Source organism: Chelonoidis abingdonii, chromosome 8, assembly GCF_003597395.2.
Source record: "Chelonoidis abingdonii isolate Lonesome George chromosome 8, CheloAbing_2.0, whole genome shotgun sequence".
NCBI lineage: Eukaryota > Metazoa > Chordata > Testudines > Testudinidae > Chelonoidis > Chelonoidis abingdonii.
The window spans coordinates 105,861,076-105,888,023 of record NC_133776.1 but is presented as its reverse complement, the minus strand read 5'-3'; the positions used below and the strand labels follow the sequence as shown (position 1 = coordinate 105,888,023).

At 49.1% G+C, this 26,948-nt stretch overlaps 1 protein-coding gene across 5 annotated transcripts in view; it reads right to left on the bottom strand.

The window, feature by feature from the left end:
• The window catches only part of NLGN3 (neuroligin 3), a 102,066-nt gene that overhangs the window by 62,163 nt on the left and 12,955 nt on the right, over positions 1-26,948 (bottom strand). Inside the window, exon 1 of one of the 5 annotated variants that reach the window (XM_075068930.1) lies at positions 26,388-26,435. The exons of the other annotated variants lie outside the window; for them this stretch is intronic. The gene's annotated coding sequence lies outside the window, so the exon portion shown is untranslated. Of the gene's footprint in view, positions 1-26,387; positions 26,436-26,948 lie in introns of those variants that run through there. 5 annotated transcript variants of the gene reach the window in all.

Below are 26,948 nucleotides of genomic sequence, written 5' to 3'. Positions count from 1 at the left end.
CCAAAACCAATCACTACAAAACCCAGGAAATTCAGAGTTAGAGTTAAGCTTAAAAGACATCCAAGCATATTCAGGTACGGAAATGCACATTCAAGGCATCCAGACCACTCTAATGCTGTCTTGTAGGGACACCATGCAATAACAATGCAATTATTATAAAGGCATTTTGGGGTTTGTGGTCCCAGCTTATATTAAACTGATTTTTAAAAACATATTTGTGTCTCTTACAGGGCAGAGTTGAGGTTGCTTGAGTGCCTAAACTTACTTTCCCATATGTCAATGTGTTTGGATTGCTTTTAAATGTAACCCTCACTCTGGATTTCCTGGGCTTGTAACATTTGGTTGGGGACCACTAAACTCAGGTTCAGACTTTAAGGCCAGAAGGGACAATCATGATCATGTAGTCTGAGCTCCTGCACATTGCAGGCCACAGAATCTCACCCACGCACCTCTGTAATAGACACCTAACCTCTGTTTGAATTACTGACATCCTCAAATCATTATTTAAAGATTTCAAGTTACAGAGAATCCATCATTTACTCTAATTTAAACCAGCAAGTGACCCATGCTGCAGAAGGCAGCCTAAATCCCCCAGGGTCTCTGCCAATCTGACCTGAGGGAAAATTCCTTCCAGACCCCAAATACAGCAAAGCGTTGGACCCTGAGCATGTGGGCAAGACCCAACAGCCAGACATCTGGGAAAGAATTCTCTGTAGTAACTCAGAGGCATCTGTGACACTGTGCCCCAAAGCAACACCCTGGTACCCCCATCTTTACCATGGTGATATAATTATGATGTGTTTTGTACAAAGTATGCATTGTAAGGTATCATTTTAAAATTCTTGATCTGTTGAATATTAATATCCTGTTGGATTGTACGTGCTATCATTGTATGGGACGTTATGAAGTTTTGCTGTGTGTATTACTGAAATATGTTGTAAAGTTGGAAACACCCACAACAAGCCTTTCAGGTACAAAATGGAGACACCAGACAGTGTTGATGGCCCACTAAAGGGAATACACACTCACAAGGATTACCCCAGGAACTGTATACAATGGAAACCTCTCAGAGACTGCACATACACAATGGAGCGGGGTGGATAAAAATCAATGATTTTTTTTTATTTAAATCGAATTTTTTTGATAAAATGCTCTTTGAGGAAAAAACCTATCTAAAGATAGTTTTAATTAAGATACATGATAGCTCAAAGACATATGACATGGAACAGGGACTATAAATACTAATTCTATAGTATGAGATAATATATTCATGTCATGTTTAAGAAAAGTTTTGTAAATGAGTTCCAATAGTTCATGGATTAGGGTTCCACTGGCTGCTGTATGAATTATTTAGGTTAATCTTAACTATCTATTCAATGGGACTCAGGGCTTAGTCTAAAAGATACCATCAGAGATGCTTAGTTTTGCAGTTCTCAAACTGTGGATTTGTCTCTCCAGAGGTAACATGCCTGTTAACAGCAAAAATATTTTTAAATAAATAAATAAATAAATAAATATATAGAGGTGAGAAATAACAGACCTCAACTCTACTGTCCCTCTGCAAATTTGTGTACTCAGAGTCAATCCCTTACCTCTCTCTAAAAGTGTAAAGTTTCAAAAAGTTCAATGAATAGGAGATTGTTCAGGGTGGAACAGATCTGGACAAGGAGAAGAAGTCTGGAGATAAATGTGAGAAGCGAGGAACATATGCTTGTTTTGTTAAAATAACGTAAGTTTGCTGTTGAAGAAAAATATCCAGAATACTTAACGCTGTCGTTTTATTATATAAAACAATGTAAATGTCTGTCTGGTGATGTTCTCCTCCTAATACTGCATGGCAAGAAAATCCTCCAAATATTAATGATTAACCTGTTGAATTGGAGATAGTTCACCTGCCAATGACTTCATAAATATATGCTTCAATTACCTGAAATAACCAATCATTCATTTTCTGATACAGCTGTAAAACTAATATGAAAAGTTTTCAAAATAAATCACTGTTTAAAAATATATAGTGATAACAACCAACAAGAATGCACTTTTCTGTAGAAAACCATGATTAAATCAAGTCTTCCTGGCTAGTGATTTAAATCAAATCCACCCTGCAATGGAGACTGTTTGGCTCACAGCAAAAGATCTTTCCAGCAAGTTGGAAAAAAGCTATGAAAGGGGGAAGTGATATCATCACTTGGCCTCACTCTCCCTACAACTCAACATCTGGAAACACATCTAAAGGAAAAATACTGAACTGCGGTGGTGGTTCCATGCTGGAAAGGAGAATCTCAGCCTGTGTATGAAGGAGCAATACCATCAAGATGAGATACTGCTTGATTCAAATCCTGTCTAGTTTATAGAACTCAGATTGTGATTTTACTTTTTATTTCTTAGGTAACCAACTTTCATCTCCATGTTTACTACTTATAATCACTTAAAATCTATCCTTCTGTAGTTAATAAATTTGTTTTATAATTTACCTAAAACAGTGTGTTTTGCTTTAAGTGCTTGGGGAAATCTGCTCAGGAACAGAGCTGGTGCATGTGTCCTCTCCACCCTGAGGGAGGGGTGGACTGTGTAATAAATTCAGGGCTTCTCTACACTGGCAAGTTTCTGCACAGTAAAGCAGCTTTTTGCGCTCAAACTGCAGACGTGTACACACTGCCAAGCCACTTAGTGCGCAGAAAATCCTCAGTTGCAGCACAGCAAAAAAACACCTTGACGAGAGTCATGAGGCTATTTGCACAGAGGCTCCAGCACTCTGTTGCCAGTGTAGACAAGGGGTGGGTAAACTATGGCTCAGGGGCCGCCTCTGGCCCCCCAGACATTTTAATCCAGCCATTGAGTTCCTGCCAGGGAGCGGGATCCAGGGCTTGCCCCACTCTGGTGCTCCAGTCGGGAAGCAGGGTCCGGGGCTTGCCTCACTCCACGCGGCTCCCAGAAGCAGCAGCTGCATGTCCCCCCTCTGGCTCCTATGTGTAGGGGCAGACAGGGGGCTCCGCACGCTGCCCCCGCACCTCCCTTTGGCCGCGCAGGCAGTGCGTAGAACTGCCTGGCCACGCCTCCATGTAGGAGCCAGAGGAGAGACATGCCACTGCTTCTGGGAGCTGCTTGAGGTAAGCGCTGCCCAGAACCTGCACCCCTACTCCCTCCCATGCCCCAACCTCCTCCCCCAGCCCTGATCCTGCTCCCGCCCTTGCCTTGATCCTTCTCCTGCCCTCCAAACCCTTCGATTCCAGCTTGGAGCACCCTCCTGCACCCCCAACCTCACATCTCCAGTCCCACCCCAGAGCTCATACCCCCAGCTGCAGCCCTCCCCTCCACACCCTAACCCCCAATTTTGTGAGGATTCTCAGACTGCCATACAATTTCCATATCCAGCTGTGGCCCTTGGGCCAAAAAGTTTACCCACCTCTGGTGTAGACACTTGAGTGCTTTCTGGGCTGTAATTGGCCTCTGGAGCTATCCCATAATGCCTCAAGTGACCACTCTGATCATTATTTTGAAGTCGGCTGCCATGGAAACATGCAACCCTCCCCTTTCAAAGCACCATTTCAATGCTCCTGCTGTTGAACACAAAGAGAGAGGGTGGGTTTATGTGAGCGTGAGAGAAAGAGCGCAAAAGCGCACGCAGGTGCCCAAGGAGGGAGGCAGGGGCTGATGTCAGGGTTTTTCCCACCCCCAGGACTGGCAGCTGCCATTGTCTGAACTTAAAGCCAGCATGCTGACACACATTCTGTCCCCCCAGACACACCGTCTCTCTCCCCCACCATACACACACACTCCTCAAACCCTTCAGTTGAAAAGCAGCTGGCAATGCAGTAGGACGCCCATGGAAGGATGGGATTGGGAAACCTGCATCATGTGATGCTGTGCCTGCCCCACAAGGCATTGCAAACCCTTCCCAAAGCACGCTGCAGCCAGTTACACAGTGGGATAGCTCCCACAATGCACTGCTCTCTTTGCCATTGCAAGAGCTGCTAATGTGGATGTGCTCCAGTCCAGGGTGGACAAGCAACAGTGATTTAATTCCAGCATGTTTTAAAAAGTGATATAACTTGTGGTGCAGAAACTTGCTAGTGTAGACATACCCTTATCCTGGTCAGAAGCCTGACCAGGGCAAGATGGTACAGCTCTGGGTTGAGGAGCTATGGGGAACTGGCTGGAGCTTCTCTATTGCTGGTTCACGAGTGGCTGGCAAAAGCATTCTTGTAATGCAGCTGGGTGTGTCCCTGCCGGTGGATGTCTGTGTTAAGTGCAGTAGCTGGAGAGGTTTGTAGCTTGTCACAGCATCACAGTGTGAGAGGGAGCCCAGGTTGGCAAGACAGAGGGCTCAGTGGCACCCCAGTTCCAGGTTGCACCCTCGGGAACCTGTCTCAGGCTCCCCATCTAGTCTTCCATCAACGGTCGTTGGAGATATCTGCTACTGGCAGTCGCAGATCAGCTACATGCCACTGTAGGCTGTCTCATCATACCATCCCCTCCATAAACTTATGCCACTATTTTTTGCCCCCACTGCTTCCCTTGGAGGGCTATTTCAGAATTTCACTCCTCTAATGCTTAGAAACCTTTGTCTAATTTCAAGCCTAAACTTGATGGCCAGTTTATATCAATTTGTTCTTGTGTCAACATTGGCCCTTAACTTAAATAACTCCTCTCCCTCCCCTCCCTATATTTATCCCTCTGATGTACTTATAAAGAGCAATCATGTCTCTCTTTAGCCTTTGTTTGGTTAGGCTACACAAGCCAAGCTCTTTGAGTTTCCTATCATTCCGTAGGATTTCCATTCCTCTGATCATCTTTGTTACCCAGGCTCTGTGCACTGGTGTACAAACATCTTATTTGTTTCTGTTTGGCTTGGCCCAGATTCCTCAGCCAATTAACAACAGTCATTCTACTGCCAATATCACCTACCTGTTAGCTTCATTGGCACTGACACTATCTTTTCTCTTAATGTCCATTCCCCTATCCACTGCTGTTCCTTTCTCCACTGCTGGATTCTCTCTTCCTTAATTTTCCTCCCACTCAATATTAGTATCAGGTGTGGCAATGACACGAGCATCTCCCAAGTGTCTCCCCTGAATTCCTAGTTTAAAGTTCTTTTGATCAGTTTGCTAGCTCCGTACCAGAAATCTATTTTCCCCCCTGCTCAGGTGGAGTCCGGCCTTTAGCAAGAGGGAACTTCGCCTCTGGTAGCTGTAAATCAGGGAGGGCCCTGACACCACCAGCTTTCCGGCCACTCTAGCACTCTTGTCTGAGTATGCCAGCTTGTCTGTCTGTCCCCGAGTCCCTGTGAATCATTCCTGTGACATTCTCTGCCCCCAAAGGACCAGTGTACCCCAGTTTACCTTCACTCCCCCATCCACATAACACACAGCACTTACAGTAAAACAAGAGATTTAAGAAAGAACAGATTCAACGAAAAACAAGAGTGAGTGCTAGAAACAAATGGTTACAGCAGAAAACAAAATCATAACACACAAACTAGGGCCTACACTTACTAACAGGTATCTTTCCTATCTAATAACTATTCAAAGAGAGTTATCAATGGTTCACTGCCAAACTGGGAGGACATATCTAGAGTGGTCCTGCAGGGGTCAGTCCTGGGTCTGGCACTATTCAATATTTTTATTAATGACTTGGTTAATGGAGGGAAGAATATGCTTGGGAGGACAGCATCAATGCTCAAAATGACTATGGCAAATTATAGAACTGCTCTGAATTCAACAAGATGAAATTCAATAAAGAAAAGTACAAAGTACTACACTTAGGGAGGAAAAAATCAAATGTGCAAATGCAAAAGGGGATCTAGCACTGGGCAGGTGGTAGTTCTACTGAAAAGGAGCTGGGGGTCATAGTTGATCACAAACTGAATGTAGGTCTACAATATTAAGCAGTTGCAAAAAAGACTAACATCACTCTGGGACGTATTAACAGGAGTCTTGTACTAAGTCTTGGGAGGTAATTGTCCTGCTCTCCTCAGCACTGGTGAGGCCTCAGCTGGAGTTCTTGTCCAGTTCTGGATGCCACATTTTAAGAAACATGTGGATAAAGTGGAAAACATCCAGAGGAAAGGAACAACAAGACAAAAGTTTAGAAAACCTGACTCATGAGGAAAGGTTAATCAAACTGGGCATGTTTAGTCTTGAGAAAAGATGACTGAGTGGGGACCCGATAATGGTCTTCAAACATGTTAAGGGCTGTCAAAGAAAATGGTGATCAATTGTTCACCATGTTCACTGAAGGCAGGACAAGAAGTTATAGGCCTAACCTTTAGCAAGGGAGACTGAGGTTAGATATAAGGAAAATCTTTCTAACTCTCAGAATAGTTAAGCTCTGGAACAGGCTTCCAATGGAGGCTGTGGAATCCCTGTCACTGGAGATTAAGGACAGGTTAGACCAGGGGTCTCAAACACGAGGTTATTTTCTGCGGCCCGTGAGCTCCTCGCGGCCCCCTTGCCTTGCCCCAGTGTTTATCTAAAGCGGCTCCAGCCCGACGCATACAGTGGGCAGGGCAGGGTCCCTGCCTGCCTGCCCTGCCCCCGTGCCGCTCCAGGAAACGGACAGAACCTGCAGGAAGAGGGGCGCAGGGGTATGTGTTGATGTTGCTTCAAGCATCGCCCCCAGCAGCTCCCATTGCTAGCAGTTCCCCATTCCCAGCCAATGGGAGATGCTGGGGACAGTGCCTGAAGCAACAGCAACACACACACCCCTGTTTCCCTGCTCCCCCACATTCCAGCCACTTCCCAGAGCGGCACAGGGGCATGGCAGGCAGGTAGGGAGCCTGGCTGCCCCCAGTGCGTGCCAGGCCAGATCCCATCCCCCGAAACCCTCCTGCAGCCAAACCCCCTGCCCTGAGCCCCTGTAGTGAGGTGCCCTGGCTCCCAGCTGCGCCTGAGAGGGCCGAGCCCCTGCAGCCTCCAACGTGGGCGGAGCCACTGCCGTCCATTCCCACTCCCCAGAAGTCAAGGGGCGGGACAGGAAGTATAAAAGGCCAGTCCCGGCGCTCACTTGGAGGCCAGCCGCCGAAGAGAACAGATGCGAGTGGCCAAGCTCCCGCCTGGCCTGAGCTTCCCCATGCCTGGTATCCTGAGGAGCTGCCTGAGCTTCTCCACGGCCGGTATCCTGAGGAGGACTGGCCGAGCCTGCCCCGCGCCCGGTATCCTGAGAAGGACTGGCCAAGCCTGCCCCGTGCCCGGTATCCTGAGGAACCCATGGTCTGGGACCCACCGGAAGACGCCAGCAAGACGCAGGTACCCAGAGAGGGGGAGGTCGGAAGTGGCCCGGGGGTAGCCACCCCTGGTTTGGCTCCCGAAGAGCCTGAACCAATGTCAGTGTGTTGCGGCCAGGATCCCCACTGACAGCAGCAACTCTTGGCCGCTGCTAGGGCCCCAGGCCGGAACGCAGTGGAGTGGGAGGGCCTGTGCTCTCCCTGCCACCCGTCCAAGGGTGGCAGACTCCCCCTCTCGCTGGCCTGAGGAGGCCGTTCTCGTAGACTAAGAGACTATTTGTTTGCTCAGCCCCTGCTGAAGGGCCTGAGCTCTGAACTGCTTACTTCCCCACCCTGACCCAGAGCCTGGGCTTATCGACTATTTGTTTGTTTAACCCCTACTGAAGGGCCAGAACCCAGAACTCTTTGCTGCCTGTAGTGAGGCGCCCTGGCTCCCAGCTGTGCCTGAGAGGGCCGAGCCCCAACACCAGTTACAGCCCCTTGACACACCCCTTGCCGTACCCTGACCCCGCACCCCTCCTGCACCCACTTTCCTGAGCCAGCTGCCGCACCCCTCCTGCACCCTGATCCCCTGCCCTACCCCTGCTGCACCCCTCAGCCCTCCTGCACCCCACAGTGCAACCCACTGCCCTAAGCCCCCTGCCACACCTCGACCCCCTGCTGCACTCCTCCTGCATCCCACACCCCAACTCCCTGGCCTGAGCCCCTGCTGCACCCCACACTCCTCCTGCACCCCCTGGAGGCAGGGAGGGGCGGAGTTGGAGTGGGGATTTCGGGGAAGGGGTTGGAATGGGGGCTGGTAAGGAGTGGAAGAGGCGGGGCAGGGGTGGGGCCTCGTGGAAGGGGTGGAGTGGGGGCAGGGGCGAGGTGTCAGTAATGCGGCCCTCGGGCCAATGCACTAGCCCTCATGTGGCCCTGGTGGTCATTGGCGTTTGAGAGCCCTGGGTTAGACAAACAGTGGTCAGACGTGCTCTGGGTTCCATAGCCCTACATTTCTAGAATTCTGTGATAAGTCAGTTTCCTCCCCAAGTTTGGTCTGTTGCAGCTTCACAGGAACCAGGACCCAAACTTCCACACCCAAAACATCCCTCACTCTACAAGATGTTTCTTCAGTGAATGCACACAGAATGCCTCTCCCCACTCTGTGTTATACTGAAACAGTCTTTTGTCTCTATTCTTGAGACAGAGCAAACCTCTGCTGTCATGTTTCTTTTTCACCTCCAAGTTGTTTTGATTCCTTGCGGTTATCTTTGATGGTTTTCCACTGGTAGTCTTGGGACAGAAAAAGGCTAAGCAAGTAAGCCACATACTGCATAAATGGCTAGCCAGGGTGGGGTGGTAATTCCCCCCTGCTTGAATGGGCCATCACTGAGGCACAGGCTATGTTTACAGTGCACTTTTCTCGGTAAAACTTCTGTTGGTCACAGGTGTGAAAAAAAACCCACACGTCTGATAGACAAAAGTTTTACAGTCAAAAAGCACCAATGTGGATAGCTCTTTCTCAGTGGGACAAAGCTCCCAACCCTCATTGGGGATGGTTTTAGTTTGTCAGCAGGAAAGTGCTCTCCTGCTGACAAGAGCATACTTAACAGTGGCACTGCTGTAGCGGCACACCTGTGCCAATAGAAGGTGTGCAGTGTAGACAAAGCCATGTTGTTTTCTGGTGACTAACTTCTACTCCAAGTCCATAAAGCACACTTCCAATGTAAATACGCTATTCCTTAAGTATTACCCCTGCATACAACTCCCAATGATAATGACAAGTTAGGATCTTTTGGTAGATATTCTGCGTTACTCTTTATGGATAAATATCCTGTAAGACATGTCTTTGGTGTAGTGAGTATGTGAGGTCTGAGGGGAGACATGTTTGCAAAGAACATGGGACCCTTTGCCAAGGAGTCTGTGTCAGACTGCATCCTACTCGCCCATCAGCTCACTTCAAAGCAAGCTGGGCCTGTGCCCCTTAGTCTGGGTTACAGCACAGATAAACCATTCCTCACAGCAGACCTTGCAATACTTCCTGACAGCATCTAGAACTGTCCTCCTCTCCAAGCTGAGAAACGAGCATTTGATGCTGGCACATACCTAACAGCTGCCACTGCATCACAGCAAGAGGTGGTGCCAAGAGCAAACCCCACCCGCACCCCCAGCACGGCAGCAGCTACACTGCAGGGAAGTCTGTCTCCAGGCTGGGATTCGGAATGCCTGATAGGCAGTTACTTCAAAATAGACCATTTAATGCCATATCCTGGATTATCTCACACACTGCAGCTTCCTGCCTCCCCCGACTTCCTCGTGAAGAGGCAACAGCCCCTCCCTCGCTTCGCTGCCTGAGTTTGATTTGTAAATGACTCTCAGCAGGGGCAGAGGCTAATGAAAATCACCATCTAAACTGCAAGTGAATCCCTGGAGATGAACAGCCGCTATGCATGGACATTCATCCATCAGTCCCCAGTCCAGCCAATCAGCTCTGCTGGCGGGAGGCAGTTCCTGAGGCAGAGCACTCAGACCCAGCTGTTAAATACAAAGAACTGCCTGTTTGATCCCAAAACACCTTGGGATGGGCACTACAAATATTTGAGGATAAGGAGACCTCACCTAACCTCCTTGCCACAGAAGCTGTGCTCACAGCTCCACGCCACTCATGCTGCCTGGTAGTTCAGGCTCACCAGCTGTAGCTGGAAGAAAGTCTGCTGTGTTTGCTCCTGAATGAGATGGTCCTGGCTCACTGCACACTCGGACCCTAGGGCTGATACCTCAGAGTGCTTCTCATTTTGCCCTGTGTCTGCAAACCCCCTGACAGACCAACCAGCACTGCCAAGAAGCAAACTCTCCCCCTACAACTCTGCCATTGAGCCAGCACCCCCAGCCCCTCCTTACTCCAGTGCACAGGAAGAACAGTCCCTCCTCCATCAGCCACCTGGAGCAGGAGACTTGATTAACCCAATCATAGCACCTACCTGAAAATATTAATGGACATGAAATGAACCAGCCCCTTTTAACTCAGCTGCAGCATCCGATTCAAGGGCACCCAGCAGCCAGGAGTTCCATGGGTTAGGTACATGTCATGGATAGGGGCTTCTGGCTGTTTGAAATTACTTAGAGACTGAACAGCTTTCCCCAGACCCTTCCTCACGCAGCTCCCTGGGAAGCGTGTCCCTAAACAGGAGAGTCCAAGCTGCAGGACACCAGTCTCCCCCTCTCCCCCGATGCTGCCAGTCAGTCCATACAGGTTGGGGTTTGTTAGCCAGTTTATCCTTCCCCAGAGTCCCAAACCAGTGCAGGACTAACCATTTCCGAGTGAGTGGACTGGCTCTCTCATAGCCGCTGACATCTGCACAGCAAACAAGATGCATCAGCTCAGGTGGGAGCTGTCCCTTCAGCACCAGCCAGGCTTGTCCAGTAAGCATGGAGCAGCCCACTTGTTTGTGTCTATGCACTTCCCAGCACAGTAAGGGAAGAGGGAGAGGCATGCTCTGGAGCAAACTGCCAGATATCTGGGAGCAAGGGAGAGATGTGGGAGAAGCTGTTTCTCTTAGCAGAGAGATCCAGGCCTCCCGGTGCAGGGAAGCCGCCCAGGCAAACAAGTATTTGGTAGTCAGGTAGAGGCAGTCGGCCGGCCCCCTTGATATCAGAGCAGCCATCTTCTCCCTCTAAAGAGCATTCATGGTCTGCAAAGCGACTGAAGCTGCCTGGTGGCGGAGGTGTGAGGGCTGGAGATGTCCCACGAGTGAGGCAAACACTTGGACACATGGGATGGATGTGCTGAGTACAAAGGTCACTTTTCTGACCATTACTGCATTTTACAGGTAACTAACAATAAATCATGTCACAGTCATGCACATAAAGGCCAAGAGGCCCTCCAGTGAGCTGGAAGCATCAACCCCCATCTTACAGATGGGGAAGCCAAGGCACTGATCTTACCCGCCCTGTTTAAGGACAGAGGGAGCAGTGAAACATCTGGGAACAGAACCCTGCCTCCTGGAGCCCTGCTCTAACCCCTAGACATGCTGCCTTGCTAATGCACTGAAAACTCAGGCAGTCAGAGGAGCTTTCGGCACAGACTTGATAATTCACCCTTTCTAGATTAGCTCCCCCAAAATCATATAACAACAGCTCCACCAAGCTGACAGCACATTCTATTCCTCAGCAGAGAGGTACTTACCTTGCCATGTCACCAGTGTCCAAGAGCCCTCCAGTAATGTATTAGGATGCAGAGATTTTTTTTAAAAGGTCAGCAGGGACCCCCTAGCTGAGCCCCTGCATATCACAGACCAGAGAATTTCAGCCAGTCCCTCCTGCACTGAGCCAATAACTTGTGTTTAGCTAAAGTGTAACTTCCAAAAAGGTTTCATCTGAAACACCAAGATATGCAGAATCAATCATTTCCCTTGGGAGTTTGTTCCAGTGGATAATCACCCTCACAGATCAACATTTGTGTCCTATTTCTAAATTGAATTTGTCTGGCTTCAGTGTCCAGCTATCAGTTCTTGCTATGTCTTTCTCCACTTGTTTAAAGAGCCTTCTAGTACCTGGTATTCTGTCCCTGAGAAGGTCCTTGATCACAGCATATAAAAGTCACCACTTGATCTTTGTTTTGATTGACCTCTTTAAGTCTCTCAAAGTCAGACATTTTCTGCAGCCTTCAAATCATTGTTGTGGCTCTTCAAAGTGACATGACTAACTCCTGTCACATGTGATTCTCTCTCGCTCACCCAGTTGATGTGCAGTAGTGTTTTCTTTGGGGTTTGTTGCTCTGTGTATGTAACACAGGCAAGTGGGATAAGTGTTCCAGGCACTTGAAACAGGAGGCAGAGTGGTTTGGAATGGTCCACAGTTCTTGGAGAAGTTCATTTCACAGTCTGCAACTGTTCCCAGAGAAGTTCTGTCTACCGCAGACAAGCTTTACCCTTGCTAGAGCATCCCACTGGGCCGAGGAGCAGAGTTCTCAACAACAGCCCTCATCCTAGAACTGTTGGCTCAGACACCTAGGCCTAGGCCATAGGGCACTTTGAAGACAAGGGCTGAGGCCTCCAACTCAGCTCTATTTATGGGAAGGCAGTGTAGAGAGCAGAGGACAGGTGTGATGTGCTCACGAAGCCCATGTTGCTAGGGAGTCATGCAGTGAGGTTCTGCATGACCTATATTGTACTGCTGTAGTCCAGGGAAGGTGACCAAGGTGTGTCTAACAGAGGCTAGGTCATTGTTCACCAGGATGGGACAGAGTCTCCTAGCCATATGGACATGGTAGAAAGCATTAATTGCAGATAGTGCTGTGAGAGAGCTTGGCAACAGCAAGGAATTCAAGAGGTTCATAAACTACTACTGAAGTGACTAATTGTGGAGATGAATCTTCAACAGAACTAGATGCCACCGTGGCTGCAAACTCCTCAAAATACTCTCCTTTGCCCACCAACACTACTTCTGTCTTGCTCAGGATCAGTTTAATCCAGCTGTTCTCCAGCCAAGCTCTTGGCCATCTTAGTGAAATAGTCTGATCATATAGGTGAAAGACAGGTAGAACTGAGTATCATCTCATGCTGCCGACACTTGAATCCAAGTATTCAGACCAGTTCATCTAATGGCTCCATGTAGATGTTGAATAAGACCAGAGAGAGAACTGATCCCCATGGGATTCCACAGGGGAGTGGTCCAATGGTGGAAATGCAGTTTCCCATCACTTCTGGCTGGGGAAGGAGTGATCATAGAATCATAGAATATCAGGGTTGGAAGGGACCTCAGGAGGTCATCTAGTCCAAAGCCCTGCTCAAAGGAGGACCAATCCCCAGACAGATTTTTTGTCCCAATTCCCCAAATGGCCCCCTCAAGGATTGAACTCACAACCCCGGGTTTAGCAGGCCAATGCTCAAACCACTGAGCTATCCCTCCCCCTCGAGGAATACAGAAAGGAGCATAAACTCTGTCAAGTCAAGTGTCAAAGTATAATTAGGCAGACCAAAAAGGAATTTGAAGAGCAACTAGCAAAACAAAAAAAAGTAGTTAGTTTTTGTAAGTACATCAGAAGCAAGAAGCCTGCCAAACAATCAGTAGGGCCACTGGACAATCGAGGTGCTAAAGGAGCACTCAAGAAAGACAAGGCCATTGCAGAGAGGCTAAATGAATTCTTTAAATAATAAAAATATATGGAGATATAGGTATATCTCATAGAACTGGAAGGGACTCTGAAAGTCCAGCCCCCTGCTTTCACTAGCAGGACCAGGTACTGATTTTTGCCTCTGATCCCTAAATGACCCCCTCAAGGACTGAACTCACAACCCTGGGTTTAGCAGGCCACTGCTCAAACGACTGAGCTATCCCTCTCCCCCACCCCCTTTGCATCAATCTTCACTGCAGTGGATGAGAGGGAGATTCCCACATCAGAGCCATTCTTTAAGTGATAAATCTGAGGAACTGACCCAGACTGAGATGTCAATAAAGGGGATTTTGGAACAACTTGACAAATTAAACAGTCATAAGTCACCAGAACTAGACAGTATTCACTCAAGAGTTCTGAAGGAACTCAAATATGAAATTGCAGAACTACTAACTGTAGTATGAAACCTATCATTTAAATCAGCTTCTGTACCAGATGACGAGGATAGCAAATATGTCAAATTTTGAAAAAGGATCCAGAGGTGATCCTGGCAATTACAGGCCAGTGAGCCTGACATCAGTACCAGGCAAAATGGTTGAAACTATAGTAAGGCACAGACTTATCAGACACACAGATGAAAATGATTTGCTGGAGATGAGTCAACACAACATTTGTAACGAGAAATCATGGCTCACCAATCTACTACAATTCTCTGAGGGGGCCAACAAGCATGTGGACAAGGGTGATGCAGTGCATATAGTGTACTTGGAATTTCAGAAAGCCATTGACAAGGTCCCTGTCGTAAGCAAAGTGAGCTGTCATGGGATAAGAAGGAAGATTCTCCCATGAATCAGTAACTGGTTAAAGGACAGGAAACTAAGAGTAGAACGAAATGGTCAGTTTTCAGACTGGAGAGAGGTAAATAACGGTCTCCCTCATGGGTCTGTACTGGGACCAGTGCTATTCAACATATTCACCAATGATCTGGAAAAAGGAGTAAACAGTGAGGTGGCAAAGTTTGCAGATGATATAAAACTACTCAAGACAGTTAAGTACAAAGCTGACTGTGAAGAGTTACAAAAGCAACAAAATGGCAGGTGAAATTCAATGTTCATAAATGCAAAGTAATGCACATTGGAAAATGTAATCCCAACAACACGTACAAAATGATGGTGTCTAAATTAGCTGTTACCACTCAAGAAAAAGAACTTGGAATCATTGTGGATAATTCTCTGAAAACGTCCGCTCAATATGCAGTGACAGCCAAAAAAGCTAACAGGGTGTTAAGAACCATTACGAAAGGGATAGGTAAAAAGACAACTTCCATTTGAGGACAGATTAAAAGACTAGGACTGTTCAGCTTGGAAAGGAGACAATTAATGGGGGGATATGATAGAGCAGGGTTTCTCAACAGGAATCTCTGCTTGTGTAGGGAAAGCCCCTGGCGGGCCAGGCCAGTGTGTTTACCTGCCCTATCCAATTGCAGCTCCCACTGGCCGCGGATCGCTGCTCCGGGCCAATGGGAGCTGCTGGAAGTGATGGCCAATACGTCCCTTGGCCCGCACCGCTTCCAGCAGCTTCCACTGGCCCGAAGCAGCGATCTGTGGCCAGTGGGACCTGCGGCCAGGGCAGGTAAACACACCAGCCTGGCCCACCAGGGGCTTTCCCTATATAAGTGGCAACCCTTGTTTGAGAAACCTTGCAATAGAGGACAATAGGATCATGAATGGTGTGGAGACAGTGAATAAGAAAATGTTATTTACCCCTTTACATAACCCAAGAACCAGGGGGTCACTCAACGAAATTAATAGGCAGGTTTAAAACAAACAAAGAAAGTACTTCTTCACACAATGCACAGTCAACGTTTGGAATTTGTTGCTGGGCATTTTGTGAAGGCCAAAACTATAACTGGGTTAAAAAAATAATTAGCTAAGTTCATGAAGGACAGGTCCATCAATGGCATTAGCAAGATGGTCAGGGATGCAACCCCATGGTCTGGGTATCCCTAAGCCTCTGACTGCCAGAAGCTGGCTTTGTACAATGTGATAACTGCCCTGTTCTGTTCATTCCCGCTGAAGCATCTGGCAATGGCCACTGTCAGAAACAGGACACTGGGCTAGATGGACCATTGGTCTGACCCAGTCTGGCCATTCTGTTTTTGTATGTATCCCTCCAGGAAGGATTCAAACAATTTTAGTGAATTGTGGAACCCTGCCACTTCTCTTAAGTGAGACAGAAGAACCTCACTGTCAACAGTGCCGAAAACTGTGGAGAAGTCCAGGAGGGTGAGACTGAATGTCTGCCCTGTATCCAGTGGCAGGAGATCATCCATCAGTGCCACTATAGCACTTTCAGTTCCAAATCCCGGCCTGAAACCTGATAGTATCCTAGACATGGCACTGGCTTCAATTAGATGAGCATATAGTTGGCCTTTGGTTAGTGTCAAAATGAGCTTGCTCAGGAACTGGAGATATGTCACCAAGTGGTAGCTGGTGACGACGGAAGTATCCAGGGTGGGTTTCTTTAGGATTGGTCAGACTGTTCCGTGTTTGAGGGAGGAAGGAAAAGTTCTTCTCTGAATGAGGCACTGGTTGTTCTGATCAGGAATGGCCAGGAAGAGCAGGGCTGGATTCATAGGTCTTGGCCTGAGACTCCTTTAGGGTGCCCAGAACTACTCAGAGAGTGATTTACTAATCTGTTGGAACATGGGCAAGCTGTTGGTTGGCTGCTATAATGGGAGTTGATCTGTGCTGTGTCCACTAGTGCATGTAGCCCATTGGATGAGAGTGGGAGCAAGCTGACAGAGTATCTTTTCCCCTTATATTTAGTGTACTTGCTCTACAACATCTGGAGTGTGAAACACAACGCTCTGTAAACCCCAGACTTATTCAAACACACAGTGTGAAAGTTAGTTAAGGTTGCTAAGGACAAGAATGGGAAACTCAAAGCCACAGACCTAGCACGTGCTATAGACATACACAGCACAGACTCACCCAAACACACTGTAGAAGACCAATCCTCCCCATGCAGTCACCAAGCTCAAACGCAGACAACCTCAATTCTGCCCACCGCAATGCCTACCGAAGCACCACACGCTGGATCAAAACAATACAAACCCATGCCTAATTGTCAGGGTGTTAAGCACTGGAATAAATTGCCTAGGGAGGTTGTGGAATCTCCATCATTTGAGATTTTTAAGAGCAGTTAGACAAACACCTGTCAGGGATGATCTAGATATTTAGTCCTGCCATGAATGCAGGGGACTCTCCATGTCCCTTCCAGTCCTATAATTCTATGATTCTATACACACCAGAGATCAGTGTGGCCCCCCATCACCCTCACCGCTAGTGACAGCCTCTGCCACAGCCAATACACATGCCTCCCATGCCACTGCTGAACAGCATCATCCCCCACATAGCTAGTAATAGGGTGACCTTATTTCCCAAAGGGAAAACAGGACAGTGCCCAGGGCTGGCACAAGCCCCTCTCTCCAACCTCCTCTCCCTCCACCCCCCTGGAGGACTGGCCCCAGCCACTCACCTGAACCCTGCCGGCTCCCCACTCGAGGGTGTCGCTAGTTGCTCAAACCATGCCGCCGCTCCCAATCCACACCATTCCTCGATACTGCACTCCGTCTTTTTAACAAAAGTGGGCATTTTCCCAGTTGGCAAGAGCAAATGGGACAAATGCCCTCTTCTGCCAAAAAAGTCGGGATTGCCAGGACAGGGCTTAAGAAAGGGACTGTCCCAGCCAAACCAGAACATATGCTCATCCTAGCTAGTAACCAACCCCCCCCACAGCCAATGTGCATGGACTCCCCCACCCCACAATGTACGCATGCACTCCCCCCCACCCCCGCACTGCCAGTGACCGACTGCCCTCCGCAGGACCAACTGCATCCCCCCACGTCACGACTGACAGACCTACCCGCATGCAAAGGTGCCCCAATCAGAGGCGTGTACCACTGTTCCTGCAAGTTAGATGGAGGTCACAGAGGGGAGCATACACTACTTATTGTCACTTACAAACAACACCACAGAGCACAGACCTGACCATTTGGGCAGTTAGTTACATGAATGCAGAACACATCAAAAAAGCCAAAACAAACTCTTCATAGCAATAACATGACACTTGCACAGCATTTCTCCATGTCATTCTGCAAGGCGTAGAGTTAAGATTGTAACTTGGTCTGCCATCACTTTACAAGGTTAATCAGTTTTTTCAGGTATATTAAACTTCTTCTGTTGCCATAGAGATAAGTGTGTTTATTTTTTTTTAAACTCACTGGATAAGATGAACTTCTTGCTGCAGGCAGGCTCAGAGGTGGCCACATGCCGTGGTTTTTAACTGAAAGGGCTCCAAGCAAAGGGAAGACCAGCCCTCTGAAATGTGGCATATTGCAACACTAATTTAACAACTACAGAACTTCTCAACCCAAAGAACTTAGCAACATTCAACTAGGCTAAAATTGATAGTTCCAAAATAGAAGATTGCAAAGGACCCATTGAAAGGAAACTCCTAGTGCAATTCCAGCTGTCCAGTCATCATTAGCACCTCCCTAACTGCACAAAAGGAGACCTTAGCACCACATCTAGGTCAGCTCCACACCACGAGTGAGGGACAGCGCCGGATCTGCGTGGCTAAGGGCGTACAAGGATTGCAGCAGGTTCACACTGCAGACCCACAGCTAACTGACTGGGGTGAAGACAGGCTGATGGCGACTCTGTACTGCAGACACATTATCCCTCTGGCTCTCAGGCCTCTGTCACACACCACGCTCCCATCATCCCAACACTGAATGGCAGCTTGTCATAGCTTTCCTATTCAGATCTGAACCTTAGAGTTCAGAAAATAAGATGCTAGCATGAAACCTCCAAGCTTAATTACCAGCTTAGATCTGATATCGCTGCCACCAGTCAGGAATTTCAGTGCCTGCCTCACTCTGGTCTCCCCAAAACCTTCCCTGGGGGACCCCAAGACTCAGATGCCCTGAGTCTCACAACAAAGGGAAATAACCCACTTCCCTTCTCCCTCTTTACCTCCTCCCAGGCTTCCCCTCCCTGGGTTACCCTGGAAGATTACTGTACTTAAACTCCTTGAATTACAAAACAGAGAGGACAATTCACCTTCCCTCCTCCTCCTTTTTTCCCCCGCACCAATTCCCTGGTGAGCTGCCAGCTCAATCCCTGAGCCCCCACTAGAAAAAATCCAACAGGTCTTAAAAAGAAAGCTTTATAAAAAAGAAAGAAAAAAAGACATAAAATGGTCTCTGTATCAGATGACCAATACAGGGTTATTGGCTTAAAGAAACAGAATAAACAGCCTTATTCAAAAAAAATTACAATTTTAAAACATTCCAGCTACTACACACATGTAAATACAAAAAAAAACAATATAAGCCTATTGTTTTTCTACCTTTGTACTCACAACTTTGGAAACAGAAGATTAGAAAACCTGGAGATAGAGAGATCCTCTCTCAGAGCCAAGAGAGCACAACAGAGAGACAGACAAAGAACACACACCCAAAAATTCCCTCCCAGAGCTTTGAAAAATCCGGTTTCCTGATTGGTCCTCTGGTCAGGTGTTTGGTTCCTTTTGTTAACCCTTTACAGGTAAAAGAAACATTAACCCTTAGCTATCTATTTATGACACAGCTCTGCTCCATTCTCCTGTGCTAAGCACCCTGACACAGTGGCTCACAGTATATGAAAAAGCCTGTCTTTTTCAGACTCAAACAGGAAGCATGGCCTGTCCTTGTGTCCTATGGCTGGGCTGCTGCATTACTGTTAGGGTTCCAGTTGGGGCTGTTGGTGGCATCCCTTTGGCACGTTTCTAAGCTCCCCACACATGACTGCTTTATATAATGCTGCCCCTATGCATCCCCTGACAGCGATCTACCACACAAAAGGCAGCTCAGAGGCCAGCTTTCCCATGCCCGTCACAACAGAGCTGATACAAACAGGGCAATGCTCAGTACCTCCTTCGGGCTGCCACAGGAAAAGCCAAGACCGAGGGAAAGATAAACATGAGCTTCCATGTGCCAGGCCGAAACCATCAGGTCCCCTCACACTGCTCAGTGTTCTGGCTTTCTGCCCCCTTGTGGCGACAGCAGCACCATGTCTCAACAATGCCCCATTGGCAGAGTGCCTCAGCCACGTTTCACACATTTCACGAGGACAGAAAGAAGGGCTCAGTCTGACCACCTCATCTGAGCCCTACGTAACACTGTCCAGAGACCCTCACCCAAGAATTCCTGCAGCTTGCCCAGAACTACAGCTGGGGGGATATTTTTCAGCAAATCATTTATTCACTGAAAAATGCAGTTTTTGCTGACCCAGAACTATTCACGAATCCATGCCATGTCACTGAATAGTTTCAACTGAACTGAAAAAAAGCAAAACATTGTAGAAATGTCAAAACAAAATGTTTCAACCCAAAATGTTTAGTTTCAATTTCAGACATTTTCAGAAAAGCAAAGAACTACACTCACGAAATGCCGGGAGACAGGGAGGGGAGGAGACAGCACTATTTGGGGTAGCTCCGTGGCCTGTGCTGTGCAGGAGGTCAGATTAGATTATCACAATGATTCCTTGTGGCTTGGAACCTGTGAGGAGGTGGCCTCCTTTATGACTGCTAGCCACGTAGTTAGAACTCTCACTGGGGATTCTGGAGACCCCAGTTCAATTCCCCTCTGCCCGAGGCGTGGATATCAAAGGTCGGGGCAGGCTAAGGCCTGGTCTACACTGATGGGGGGGAAGGGTGTCAATGTAAGATACGCAACTTCAGCTTCGGGAATACCGTAGCTGAAGTCGACGTATCTTATTCCGACTTACCTTCTGTCCTCACGGCGCGGGATCGACAACCGTGTCTCCCCCGTCAACTCTGCTACAGCCGCTCGCTCTGGTGGAGTTCCGAAGTCGACGGGAGAGCGTTCGGGGATCAATATATCGCATCTAGATGAGACGCAATATATCGACCCCTGATAAATCGCTCACTACCCACCGACACTGGTGGGTACTCGGGATGTACCCTAAGCCTCCCCTAGCCCAGTCTATGGCCCCACCTAGGATCTGCCCAAGACCTCGTCTCCCTCCCCCTCTCCCCTGAAGCCAGTGGAGACTCAGCTTCAGCCACGGCCAGTGGCAGCTTGGGACAGGTGGGCCAGGGCTCCAGTGGCCATGGGGGGAACTCCTCCTTCCATGGGGAGAGGGGCTAATCCGCTACCCATGCTAAGAACAAGAAATTTGCACTTGGGGTTCCTCACTGCAGGGGCATGTTCTAGCCTCTGGTTTTTGGACTATTCTGGTGTAGGGCTCTCTCAATCTCTCCTGTTGAAACTCCTCCATTTTGTATAAAATAATTAATCAAAGAAACAGTGACTTGAACTTGATCTTGCACATCACAGCCGAGTGGCCTGCCCACCTGGTCACAGAGTCAGTCACTCTGTCCTTGACCCCATGAGCATTTGTTATCGTCCACAGTGGCATCATTCATTGGGCCAGCCTCTGGATCACACAAGGCCTTTTCTGTCTACTATCTGAAATCTCCTCCCTACATATGTATTATAGTCCAAGTTTAAGGCCAGTGGGGCCACTAGCACTACTTCCACACTAAACCCACAGTCATGGGGTGGACCAAGATCAAATAACCCTTAACCTTCTCTGGGGTAAACAAAAATAGATTGAGCTTTCCTAGTCTCTTGCTATAAGGAAGGTTTTCCAGACCCAGGCACAACAGCTAGTGGTGATCTCACTAATACTGTATACAGAGGGAATTTCACATTCCTACTCCTGCTTAAAGTTCTCTTATTCATCCCAGGATGGTGTTCACCCTCCACACCCTGGCAGGAGCTCATGCTTCACTGGTTATCTACCATAACCTTTATCCTTTGCAGAGCTGCTGCATTCCAAGATACAAACCACATCCCAAAAGCATGACCTACATTCTTTGCTCCTAGTTGTACAGTCTTTCGTTTGGCTGCATTAAAACACATTTCCCAATACTCAAATGGAGGAGAGCCAGAGCCAGACCATCAGCTCCCGCCCAAAGAGCACCAAATTGCTGCCAAGGTAGCCATAAGACCTGTCCTAGCCCTGGTCTCTCCCCAGCCTTCCTCCTGCACTCAGGCACCTGTTAACAACAGAGGCTGCTCAATGCCCTGATGGACTCCACTTGAGCTCAGACAGGCAACTGCTCTCTTTGGGATATGTCAAACTGAAGCTGCTGTACTCAGCTATGAGCCTCTCTTGCCACTGGGAGGTGTCAGCCTCAGCAGCAGCAGGGCAGCGGCGCAAGACATCAGGGCATTAGAGAAGGCACTTCCTGCCTGCCCCACAATGCCATCACCCCCAAACAGTGGGTTCCTGATGCAGGCAAAGCCCACTCCATGCATTGTGGGGAGGCAGAAGCAGAAATGCTGCAACCTGGAGCTGGGGTCTGTGGGAGAACTCCGACCAGGGACATCTTCCACTCCCAAACCCCCAGAGCACCAGGGTGTGAGCACTCAACCCGCTCTGTCCAGCTGCGGTCTGGGGAAAGGGGGACACTATACCACAAAAGCCCCCAGCAGGAGCATGAACTTGCCCTCCACCTGGGGAGTCCTCACCTTTCAGACACCACCCAAGTCTCATCCAGCTGACAACCTGCCCTGAAACGCACAGGGATGGGAGAGGAACAGAATCCGCCCAGTGAAAAGGAAGAGAAAGCAGCTGCCCACCCAGCTTCCCTACAGGCCCTTGGCGCGCACAGTGCAGGCTTCACGCACAGCACCCCTCACACCTCAGCACATGCTGGGCACAATCTCGGCCCTCTTACCATGATCTTGGCCCTGAGCCCACCAGGCCATGGGAAGGAGACACGATGGAGCATCTACCAGGTGCTTTCAGTAGGTGCCAGTGTAGTATGAGCTCAGCTCCTGGGGAAGGGAGCTCCCGGATGGAGACAGAAGGCTCCACACCAGGGGAGAACCTGACAAGACTTCAAGCAGACATGTCCTGCAGCAGCCACTGCTTCGCTGGGGTGACGTCAGCCTCCCTGGGAGCTGGCAGGCAGGACATACTGTGCATATAGGCTGCAATGCTCCCAGACTGCCAGGCTCCAGCAGACACAGGGGCCCATGTTCCTCACCAGCCACAGCTTGCGTCTACAAATTGAATTTCACACTCATGTGCCCTTGAACAAGACACAGGTGGCTGAAGAACTCTCTGTCACTCGCTCCCCCGCTGCAGCTGTCTTCTCTTCTCCCCGGCCCCCACCTCTCCTTCTGCACTGGGTGCAGGGAGGGGAAGCGGGGCTCACAGCCACCTGCCCCAGTCTCTTGCAGGACACACAGCAAAGGCTGCATTTGGACAGTGCCTGCTCTCTGCTGAGCTGTGACCCCAAGACCCAGACCTGAGCAGCTCCCCTGAAATGGAGGGGAGAACAGTTCAGAGGGCTGATCCCAAACACTGCGCACTTCATTGCCAGTTCACAGCCCCATGGCACAGCATTATTCTTGTAAATATCTTCAATAAATAACAGCCATTTCTGCAGTTGGATAAAAATGAAAGGCGCTTTCTGGAGGTCTCCAAAATTCCCAGAAACAATTCCAATTCTCAACCAAAGCCTCCCTGGGATCAGATAGCATTTCACCCCAAGCCCCCTTGTGTCCTGTCATGGAGACCAAGAGAGAGGGAGGAAGAGGGAAAAAGGAAGAGACAGACAAAAGGATCCTGGCCCCCTCGTTATCCTCCCATATAGGCACAGAAAACCCAGGGGCAGCTGCACCATGGACATGCACGGATGCTGCCTGCACTTGCCTGGCCCTAGGAAGAGGGAGCCAAGCTGCTGGCAGTGGCATTCCCTTCCCACCAAAAAAAGAATGGGTCTGGGACTCGATCTTCTACTTTTCCACACCTGTGAACAAGGCTGGTTATCCAAACAGTTCTAAAACATGAGCACAGGAATTGTCAGACCAGACCAGCACAAGAATTCAGTCCCCAGCATCAGCTGCAAGAACCCCCAGAAGAGAATACCCTTCTACCTAACCCCCCATCAACTGGCATTTGGCCCATGCCCGAGAGCTCACATTCCTCTCATTGGTGTCAAATATCAGAGGGGTAGCCATGCTAGTCTGGATCTGTAAAAGCGGCAAAGAGTCCTGTGGCACCTTATAGACTAACAGACGTACTGGAGCATGAGCTTTCGTGAGTCTCATGCTCCAATACGTCTGTTATTCTATAAGGTGCCACAGGACTCTCTGCCGCTTTTCCCTCTCATTCTGACTTAATGGAACTCTGGCTGTCACTTGGCGGGGGGTTAGACTACATGAGTCTTGCAGTCCCTTCTAATCCTATGATTCTATGTCCCCATCTAATTGCCTCATTGCTACGTGTGTGGCCTCAATGACACTTTGTGGCAATGAGTTTCACAGCTCAATTGTGGGGTGTGAAAAAGTATTTCCTTCTCAAGTGTGCTGCCTTTCAGTGTCCCTGCACTGGCCCTTGGTCTTGTGCAGTGAGCAATGGAGAATCGCCACATCTGATCTCCCTTCTCTGGATAATTCATCACTGTGGATCCCTCTACCTCACCCTCTTATTTGACCCCTCTTTAGACAGCCCCAATGGTTTCTCTCTCCATGTGGTCTCTCCCAATTCTTAATTCTTCTCATTGCCTGCCTCATAACACCTCCAAGCCCTGCCCCACACTGGAGATGGGCTGGCCCAGGGGAGCTGTGTCCGGGGAGGGTGCTCATTGATTTGGACAATGGCACTAGAATATTCTCTTGTTACTTTCTTGCAGCCCAATAGCTCAGTGGATTCCCTGACAGTGGCTGCACACTGAGCTCAGATTTCATTGGCCTCTTGCTCACCAGGATGCTCAGGTCTTTTCTTGATTTAACGTAGAACCACTGACAAGTCTGAGGCATTCGTTCTTTCCATAACACGTAAGTAAAAGGATATAGGTGAGGACGACAGACAAGGGCAGATCAAACCGAGATCAAGACCCTGTTCTTATGCTGAAAGGTCCCACAATACCTGTCACACAGGGGTAACCCCCAGAGACAAGGCACATAGATCATCTGATCCTGCTGCCAGCACACTCTGCAGAAGCTCTGGTGCCCGAGGAAGACATGGAAAGGCAGTGCTAAGAGGCAGATGCCAGAGGACACCAATGCTTCCATGGCACTAAAGCAGCTTCAAGTAATTTGTCCTCACTAAAACACACTTAAATCAGCAGCAGGTTTGGAGACAACTGAATACAGGCCTACTAGAGATATGATCAACTGCCTCCATGTAACTAGGAACCCAGGTGAGAGAGCCAAGTGGTGACAAGAAGGGGGAAGAGACCTGTGAACCTGCCAAGCCAGGAAGAATGCAGCCCCAGGATTGAGAGGGGAGGGCCTAGTGCACGGGGAGGGGCTTACCCTACACCACAGCACCACCTGCAGACGAGGCAGAAGCTCCTGTGCTCCAGGGCAGGAGGGGTGGCTTGCTTGTGACCCCTGCAGCCCAAGCAAGGAGTTTCTTGGGTCTGGGAGGGCACAGGGAATGGTTTCTCTTGCTGCAGTCCCAAGGGGAGAGAGCTGCCTGAACCACGGGCGTGAGCAATCACGGGGTCAGTGGAGGCCAAGGCCAGAACCTGCAAAGGGGCTAACCCACCTTCCCATAGTCCCCAGCAACTCTCTACCATTCACCATGTCCCTGCTCAGATCCATGAGTCAGGTCTGCCCCTCCCCCGACCCAGTCAGACCCTGGGTTCGGACTGTGCAGCTCTAGATATGACCCCCCACTCCCAGTCTGTGCAGAGGGGACCAGCAACCCCCTACTCATCACTCTGCGTGGGGAGGCCTCCTCCAGGAGAACAAATTCAACTTGTGGGACTGGGAGCAGCGGGTGATCCCACCTAGCAATGCTTGCACAGCCCCAGTCATTCCACACTGCAAGCCAGGGGCTGACTGAATGCAAAGCAGAGGCAGGGAATGTGGAAGGGGCAGGACTGCTCACAGAATCATAGAATATCAGAGTTGCAAGGGATCTCAGGAGCTCATCTAGTCTCACCCCCTGCTCGAAGCAGGACCAACCCCAACTAAATGATCCCAGCCAGGGCTTCATCAAGCCTGACCTTAAATCCTGATCCCTCTCCACAGCGCTCCCTGCTGGCATGTGTGTCACCAACTGGCATAGCTTCCCGGAACTCCCAATTCCACCTCAATCTCTGCACCACTTTGAACGCACCAGTCTCTTGCTGGAGACTCTTCTGGGGCACGACAGCGAATTCATGTGAGGACAAGGACCAGGGGAACTTGCAGGTCAGAGGAAGATGAGCAAAGGCTAAGGCTGCTCTCTGCTTCTCCCCAGGGAGCATGGCTGTAACACACCCTCCACCCACCTGGTCGCACTGCTTGGCACAGAATGCCTGGATGGCCTAATTTCTGAGGCAAGAGCATGAAATGCGCAGAAGGAAGATGATGCACAGAATTAGCCCCTACCAAGCTCCCCCAGGGAGAAAAGCAGCTCTGAGCCAAAACATGGATGCACCCACATTCTCAGATGCCAGCATCCCTGGCACATACAGAACCCCCTTCTCTTTTGGCTGCCCTAACAAAACTTGCCCATTGCACTAGTGTTGTGGCAGGGTTTGGCTGCTAAAGCAGTTAGGTGTTACCTGCCTGCCACCAGTACACAAACAAAGGGCACTCCTCTCTGATCAGTCAGCCTGCATTTGGAAAAGATGCTTCCACTGTTCTGTCAGCATATCAGACCAGCCTCTTCAAATATTATCTTGTGTCCACAAATACCATTCCCTGAGTGCAGAATGCCATTCATGCTGATCACCCGTGAAACAACCTGAACACTAGGGTCGGCCAAGGCCACAGAACACCCTATACACAGTCTCCAGGCCAAGGTTCTGCCCCAAACTCTCTGCCACATGTCTTACTGCTTAGACTGACAGATCTGCATGTGAAGCAAAGTGTCTCCTGTGCGCAACTGGGCTGTAAGGTGCATGGAGGGGACACCCTTACCCAGGATGCGGCTCGGATTGCAGACTTTACATTGTAATTTAGGGCAGAGAAACATTCATATACACATTGAATTTACATCAACAGCATCTGATACCACCTGGAACAAGGCCTCTTCACACTGGGGGAGACAGGAGAGAAAACGCACAGAACTCTTGAGTAAAATCGGCCTCTCCTTATGCCAGAGAACAGTCAACTGCCTTGAGAGCTGTGCCCTCTAGTCTGCCCACATTACAGACTGCCTGGGACAAGCACTGCAGGTTACACCCCTATCATAAGCCTCTTTCCCAAATCTGGACCTTAGCGTCCAAAATCTGGGTGCTTAGCATGAACCCTTCTAAGCTTACTTACCAGCTTAGCTTTGATCTTGCTGCCACCATCCAAAAATTCCAAGGTTTTGTCCCCCTCTGGTCTCCCCAAACCTTCTTTGGGGGGATCCCAAGACTCAGAAGCCCTGAGCCTACAACAAAGGGAAATAACCCACTTCCCTTCCCCCGCTCTCTCTCCCACCCAGACTTTCCTCTCTGGGCTAACCTGAGAGTATTGATGCAATCTCTTTACATCACAATACCAAGAAGCATGTCTCCTTTATTCCACAAAGAGACAAACCCCAAATACAAGGAAACAGA